We start from the raw sequence: 8,521 nt of genomic DNA, 5'->3' as shown, positions 1-8,521 counted from the left end.
CTTGGCCTGCTGTGTTCATCCAGCTCTACACCTTGTTATCTCAGATTTTCCAGCATCTGCAGTTCCTACTATCTCTGATACAATTTTAGCCTACCAGCTGACTCTTCTTTCTGCTTCTCCGTGGAAAGTAGAGACATCAATGTGCAATCGGTTGTGATGAATAGGAAATGGATCTCATTGACCTCTCGTTGGGTTTGATGGTTCCTCATTCCAAACACAAAGACTTCGATGGTTTCAAACACTCAAAGTGTGAAAATCCATAACACAAGATTTGAGCCAGCCTAAAACCTCAGTTTATTTTGAAAAGGCACTTTGGACTTGAAACAGATCACATTGCTAAGGGAGCCATGTTTATAATTGCTTTCGAAAAAATAACCGCAGAAGCTGTTCGGAGACAGAAATACTGTGAGAGGTACCATCTGAAACATCATCTGAAAATCATCAAACAGGGCCATAAAACATCTGAGCAACCAAGGTAGAAGTATTTTGAAAGCTGCAGAAAGACTCCACCTATTCTCCCCCAACTTTCAAGTTCACCTTAGGGCAGACCTCCTTGCTATCTGACTATAAGAGGTCTCTTAACTTACTGAAAATCCTCTGCTTTTATGCAACCCCCACTCCAGCTAAAGAATCAATTCATCCAAGAAACTTTAGACCTGCTACAAAGGAGACTGAAATACTTCCAGGTCGTAATCATATTCTTTTCCCTTCATTTAATCTTTGTGTCAGTGCTATTGTGTGTGAAGTATTGTGTTTTATAACATCAGGTTATCGACAAATAATATTTGTTATTTTGAATCCACAAAAACTTGCTGCTGAAGCATCAAAATTAGGACAAATCACTCTGAAGATATGAAAACACATGAGTCTCACACATACAAATACTTGGATCACGGTCACAAATAAAATTCATAAATTCTGACCGTGACAACAATTATAACTATCAAATCTTTCGATTATTATTTCAAGATAAAGTATGAGTGTGATTTGTACAACCAGGTGTATATATTTCTGCATAGCAAAGTGCCCCATAAAATTGCTCGATGTATTCTTGATCCAAGAGTACATGGATGGGAAATGGCGAGGTGTATGTTAAATGTGAATTTGACCAATTAGAAAATATGCCCCAAATTTCAATATCAAGCATTTGGGTGGTATGGTGGCTCAGTGGTTAGGACTGTTGCCTCACAGTGCCAAAGACCTGGGTTTGATTCCAGCCTTAGGTGACTGCCTTTTTGGAGTTTGCATGTTCTCCCCGTTTCTACATGGGTTTGCTCCGGTTTTCTCCCACAGTCCAAAGACGTGCAGGTTAGTGGACTGGCCATGCTAAATTGCCCTGTAAGTGTCCAGGGATGTGAAGGCTACGTAAATGCAGGGTTACAGGGATAGGGTAGGTCTGAGTGGGATGCTCTTCAGAGGGTTGGTGCAGACTTGATGGGCCAAACGGCCTGTATCCACACTGTAGGGATTCTATGATTTACCTCACTTAAATACTTGGATTGAGGATAGCTCCAACCCCCTTGTGAAACCATCTGGCCTTCAAGCTTTCTGAAGAACGTTGCCAATTTTTGCCAAGTTCTGGGTGTTTGCTTGTGGTTCTTGCGGGCTGATATTAAATACATCCCAAGAATCAGCATTTTACCACACTGCAATATCTTAAAGGCAGGGGGCTTGGCAAATTTCACCAAATCAATGCGAGCTCAAATTTGCCCATCAGGTAATCTAACAAGGTGTGTCCATGCATGACTGTAACAGGACAGCAGTTTTAAAAAACGAGACAGACCCTGTGACAATCGATCAGAACATTGATAGAAATGCACACCTGGTATTTCTATATTAACAGGCAGCCTTATCCCACATGCTAAAACTGGAAATAAGCGCCCAGTTTCAGTAAAACAGCCTTAGTATTCTTAAACTTTTCATTAAACATTTACAGCACAGAATATGATGCTATGTTTAACGACTGATCTTTCATTGTATTCCTTTTCCATGCACAGGTTATTTTAACCGAAGTTTTATCATTATTCATATTCTGAGTATTGCTGAAAAAGTACACACTTTGTTAAAGCTTTGTCATTTGAGCAAAGCTTGTTGGTTAACTGTCAACCATAATTACCTGGTGCATTCTCCGTAGCAACACGTCTGCCAATCACAGTCCAGCACTCTCCTCTCATACAGTATCAACATTGTTTTTTTCTTTACCTTGGCATTTTCTGTGAACTGCCTGGCTGAGTGCAGGATGATGAGCTTCAACAAAAATGTGTCTTTTATTCAGTCATACTCAAGCTCTGTACCTACAAAGGAATATTTCTAACCCTGTTTGAAACTGACACATCAATTTCTGGGTCTCAATGTTCTCTATCCTTTCCTCATCTCATATCAGAGTCTGGTACAGACTAGTTGATTAAGATTGATTACTCATTAACAAATCCATTAACAACAGAATCAACTTCCAGAATATTAGAAAGCAAAATACATTGAGCTTTGTCTTTAATCATTAAACAAATATCTAAAGATCGATGTCCATGTACAACAGGACCTGGGAACATTCACACTAGTAAAGCGAAGAAACATTTATTTCAGCAATGATCATGTCCAATATAAAAGAACCAGACCATTTCCCATTCTACATATTATCATTGTTGAATTCCATACCATAGCCACCTTGGGAATTCTCATGAATAGAAACTGAACTGAACCAGCCATGTAAATACTGCGACTACAAAAGCCAATCAGAGACAAGGAACTTTGTGGTAGGCGACTGGTGTCTTGTCTCCTTGATCCCAGTGCACCATCTACAAAACACAAGTCGGGAGTATGATACAAGGCTCCTCACTTGCCTGGAAGTGCGACACTCCAACAATAATTGTGAAGCTCAGGACAATCTAATTGCCTGGGGAGGCGATGGTCCAGTGGTATTATCAGAGGATGCAGAACATAAAATTGTATTGCACAGGAACAGGCCCTTCTGCCCATGATTTTGTGCTGAACATGATGTCAAATTAAACTAATCCCTTCTGCCGGCCCTTGGTCCATATCCCTCCATTCCTTCATCAATGGACTGTTAATCTAGAAATCCAGGTAATGTCCTCCCACCTCACTGACCAATCCCCACCACTGCCTACCTGCACTCACCTATCACCATCCCACCTACCTACCCCAGCCCCACCCCTTGTCTCTATTTATTTTACAGCCCCGTACCCCTCCCCAAAAGGGTCCAGACCCAAAACGTCAGCTTTCCTGCTCCTCTGATGCTGCCTGGCCTGCTGTGTTCCTCCAGCTCCACACTGTGTTAATGTTCTGAGGACCTGGGTTCAAATCCTGCCATCGCAGATGGTGGAATTTGAATTCATTAAAAGTCTCATCAAAACCATGGAAACCTTTGTCAATTTTTGGGAAAAAACACATCTGGTTCACTGATGTCCTTTAGGGAAGGAAACTGCCATCCTTAACTGGCCTACATGTGACTCCAGACCCATAGCAATGTGGTTGACTCTTAACTGCCCTCTGGGCAATTAGGGATGGGCAATATATGCTGCCTAACCAGTGACGCCCTCATCCCGTGAATGAATAAAACAAAATAATCACTTGACTGCCTCCCCAAATATTCACTCCCGCATCACCACTTCTCTGCCACACCAACATCAACATCTACACACCTATATTGGGTACCATTTAAAAACCCAAAATGCTAGAGAAACTCTGGCATCTGTTGTGGAGTGAGAAAGACTGTTAACATTTTGAGTCCCATTACTTATCTTTGGACTCACTTCAAGTAAGATCTGCAGGATTCACAGTATTTTCAATCATAGAATCCCTACAGTGTGGAAACAGGCCCTTCAAGTCCACACTGATCCTTGGAGCATCCTACCCAAACCCATCCCCCTATAACCCACCTAAACACTATGGACAATTTCCCATGGCCAATCCACCTAACCTACACATCTTTAGACTGTAGGATGAAACTGGAGCACCTGGAGGAAACCCATGCAGACACAGGGAGAATGTGCAAACTCCACACAGACAGTCACCTGAGGCTGGAATCGAACCTGGGTCCCTGGCACTGTGAAGCAGCAGTGCTAACCACTGAGCCACCATGCCACCATTTTGTGCTCTGAGAATTTGCTCTTAGAAGGTGCACTGAGTCAACACGCTGGGATCCTTTCAGGGCACTTTCCCAGCCCAGAACCTCTACATCTGGAAGGACAAGGATAGTAGATGCGTGGGCACACCACCAATTGCAAGTGCCCCTCCAAATCACTCACTGTCCTGACTTCAATCTTCATTGGCATTCCTTCACCGTCGCTGGGTGAAGGCCAGGCACTGCCTCCTTATCAGGTACTGTGGGTGTGCCCTCAACACATGGATTGCAGCAGTTCAAGATGGCAGCTGACTACCACCTTCTCAAGGGGCAATTATGGATGACAACAAATGCCAGCATTTAATGAAATATTCGGAAAAAAAATCACTACCTATGATCTGATAAAACGCAACTGTATGATCAGATAGACCCAGATAGAGTCCAAGTGTGACTGCACATATTGTCACAAATCAAAACTAAATAAAACTAATACCTTTGGGGATTGTTCAGCTTTTTCAAACTTGTACCCCCTGACAGTACAAGTCAATTTTATGAATCAGTGTTTTAAGCGATGGGAACATATGTCAGGAATGTATAAACAGTGGTTCCAACATGAATTTACACCCAGTAAAATTAAATGCCCCTCAAGTCATGTTTTGGGTATTATCCCCCATTTCAGAATGCCCAATTTTTACTTCCAATGTGTGAAGCCTTAGCCTCATTTATAAAATGTTTTCAGTCTGGATAACGTACAGTGTTATTTCATTTCGAAAACAAAAGGGGACTGACAGCTAGATTTTTATGATTGGGGCAACCTGCAAGCAAAATTAAAGTTGAGACCACAGGATGACCATCTCCACCATTTGGTATGATAAACAATGAGATATGGAAGACAGAGATAGTAGGAACTGCCGATGCTGGAGAATCTAAGATAACAAGGTGCAGAGCTGGATGAACACAGCAGGCCAAACAGCATCAGAGGAGCAGGAAAACTGACATTTCGGGTCTGGAACGCTGGAAGAAGGATCCAGACCCGAAACGTCAGCTTTCCTGCTCCTCTGATGCTGCCTGACCTGCTGTGTTCATCCAGCTCCGCACTGTGTTATCTCAGATATGGAAGACAGCAGGCTAACTCCTGATGTTATGTGATATCATCCAGGTGCAATGAAAGATTCTGCATATCCTACTCCAACAGTAAAACTGCAGCTCGCTCGACTACATAGCAAGGCCAAAGGGATTTCTACATCTCTGCAGATATCCATGACCGCTACCTCTCCAAAATATTTCACCTCGTAATTAACCACAAGGATCAGACGGCAAAATAGTTAAGTAGTTACCTACAAAACTTGATGGTAAGAACATCTTTCTTGATTGCCAGCATCTGCCAAAACCAAGGGCAAGGCTGGCTGCATCAGAGTTTGTTTTCGATTGTAAAAACTTAATAGCTCAGAAATATATGTTTAATACTCCACATTAAAAGTTGCAAGAGATAATGGGAACAAACTGGCCAGTTTTATTGTCTTGATGGTGTATCTAAATTTTTGAAAGTCAGTGTAAAACACCCTCAATAATTGACAAGTCACAACCCATAAAAGTATCTTGGGTCACTAAAGTATCTTTATCCCTACTAATTTCCTCACATATCCAGCCATAGGGAGTTAGGAGCACAGCTCAGAGGGACTGAATGAGTCCCTCTCCCTCTCGGATAGCCTCTGTTCAATATTTCCCTCTGAACAATCATTAGTATTTGTTGATCTTAGCCACTAATAGTCCCCATTAGTAGCTATTTACCCTCCCAGCCAGATCGTTATCCACTCCTTTGTCTGTCCAACTGTTCTTCTCTCTCTTTGGACTCTATCCCCACCTATCACTTATTCCTAATCCCCTCTCCCCTCCCTATCTCCTACATATACACTGACATTTTCCTAGCTACCATCAGTTCTGAGCAGGATCACTCAACCCGAAATGTTAACTCTGATTTCTCTCCACAGATGCTACCAGACCTGCTGAGCTTTTCCAGCAATTTTTATAGTTGTTGATCTTGCTTTTTGTACACTTTCTTTGCAACTGTAACTTTGTATTCCTCGCTCTGTTCAATCACCATATGACATTTGTATGCTATGATCTGCCTGTACTGCACATAAAACAAGACTTGTTACTATAGTTGAGTACATGTGACAAAATTAAATAAATCAAATCAAATCCAAACTATTTGGATGTAGGCCTGGAGTATTTCTGAATGCACATGGTCTCCATTTTCTCAATTTTTTTAAAAGCTAGAACAGCATCAATAGGAAAAAATATCCGTACCCATAGACACATAGAGCCATCCAGCATGGAAACAGACCCTTCGGTCCAACCAGGCCATGTCAAACATAATCGCAAACTAAACTAGTCCCACCTGCCTGCTCCTGGCCCATATCCCTCCAAACCTTTCCTATTTATGTCCAATTACAATGCCTTTTAAACGCTGTAACTGTACCCACATCCACCACTTCCTTAGGAAGTTCATTCCACACGCGAACCACCCTCTGTGTAAAAATGTGGCGCTCACATCTTTTTTAAAATCTCCTCTCACCTTAAAAAAAATGCCCCATAGTCTTGAAATCCCCTATCTGAGGAAAAAGACAATTATCTTTAACTCTACCTATATCTCTCAACATTTTATAAACTTCTATAAGGTCAACTCTCAACCTTTTACGCTCCAGTGGAAAGAGTCCCAGCCTATCCAGCCTTTCTTTATAACTCAAAACTTCTGTATCCAGCAATATGCTGGTAAATCTCTTCTGAACCCTCTGCAGCTTGATAATAACCTTACCTAAGTTACATCTTGCTTTAAATAGATTCGGAATAAATTGTTTAGACCAAAGGTTTACACTGTATGAAAATGCCAGAAACTTTATGAATCATTGCGTCGCAAAATGGACTTGTTGGAAGTTTGTGAATTCACTCCTTTATGAATTACTGTCTCCTCTGCCTTTTATTTCAACCCAGAATTGAACAGTAACTTCAGCCAAGTTGATACATGGGTGGCCTGACATGCTTCTTCACAGCAGCACTTTTCCACTAGCTTCCAGAAGGCTTGCAAGAGGAGCAAGGTAGTAGCTCACACCCTTGATTTTATTTCCTTGCCTCTTGCCACCAATACGAGGAAGTCAAGCAGTAGGGTGGGGTTTGTGACAGTTGTAGCCACAGAGCTGTACGTAGATGTTCCAGCTTCCTACTCCAATAAGGCAATCAAAACATTAACGACAGTGACACTTGTAAAGCCTCCCTCTGCACAGCATTTCTTTTCAATTGCATTTATGCAGCTTCATTCATGCCAAGAAACATCCCATGCACTTCACTGGAGTGTAACCATAAATAAAAGGGCCCAAACCAGAACAGAAGATGTTAAGATGACGATATGCAAGGTCTGAAAGAGTTTGCTGCTTTGCAGAAATTCTGAACTTGCACAATGCATTCACCGTGTTCACAGACATACTAAACCTTTGAAAAGCTCTTCTTCTTTCTGTCAGTTAACCTGTTGAAAAAATGCCCACACAATAACATAATCAGTGTTGAAATGGCTACAACTCCTTTTCTGCACCAGCAGGGTGAAAACATTCAGGACTGATGACTTGACAGGACTGTAATAATCAGGGAAAAAAATATATAAACCAAGGGAATGGGTAACAAATGCAATTTATTTTTACTTTTCTTTTACATTCTACTATGATCGCAACATGAGAGTCTGTAAAAATCAAATTTGCCTTAATGTTGCTGATCTCATAAACTTCTTAGCACCTCTATGGTATAAAAGGTCATTGTGCTGTAAAGGTGGTTATGGAAAGCCGGAACCAAACAGCAATCCCAGTAGCACACACTCCCCATCAAACTAGGTTCAACTTTGCCAGTAAGTGTAACAATTGACAGTTCACTCCACAAATAGCAGTTATAATCTACACCAGTATATAAATCAGTGTAACAAAATCTAAATTCAACCAAAAGCCATCTCCAGCTCTCCCTGAGGCCTTAAACACATATATTTTCTTCTCAGGAAGTTTTTCAAATCAAGAATATCTGAGTCAAATGATTGTCACTTTGCCAAATGATAACCCTAAAATAGGTACTTATTTTTATTGCAGCCTTGAGCTAAAAACTGGTCAAGAATGAAAGGAGAAAATGACTATGTGTGAAATGTGGTTGCACTCAGAAGTGAAAGAGAAAACTTTGCACAGCTTAGTTCAGAAAATGCCAACACTCAATGCAAACACTCATCAATTAGATTATAATATATTCACTCCCAAGCATGTAGCAGGGTATTGTTTGAGAGGCCAGTTAACTTTCTTCATAAGAGATTTAATCACCTTCACAAACAGTGTAGCAATATCTGCAATGAACTTGTGTTAAAAAAAATGGAATTCACCATCCTAGTCTTTCTGAAACATACTGATGGGC

General features: G+C 41.2%; 1 protein-coding gene across 1 annotated transcript in view; it reads right to left on the bottom strand.

Annotated features, from left to right (window-relative positions):
- The window catches only part of LOC109911258 (slit homolog 3 protein-like), a 614,108-nt gene that overhangs the window by 504,788 nt on the left and 100,799 nt on the right, over positions 1-8,521 (bottom strand). The window lies entirely within an intron of this gene.

Source organism: Rhincodon typus, chromosome 12, assembly GCF_021869965.1.
Source record: "Rhincodon typus isolate 14 chromosome 12, sRhiTyp1.1, whole genome shotgun sequence".
NCBI classification, from domain to species: Eukaryota; Metazoa; Chordata; class Chondrichthyes; order Orectolobiformes; family Rhincodontidae; genus Rhincodon; species Rhincodon typus.
The sequence above is the reverse complement of the archived record's forward strand: the minus strand, read 5'-3'. Positions and strand labels throughout refer to the sequence as shown.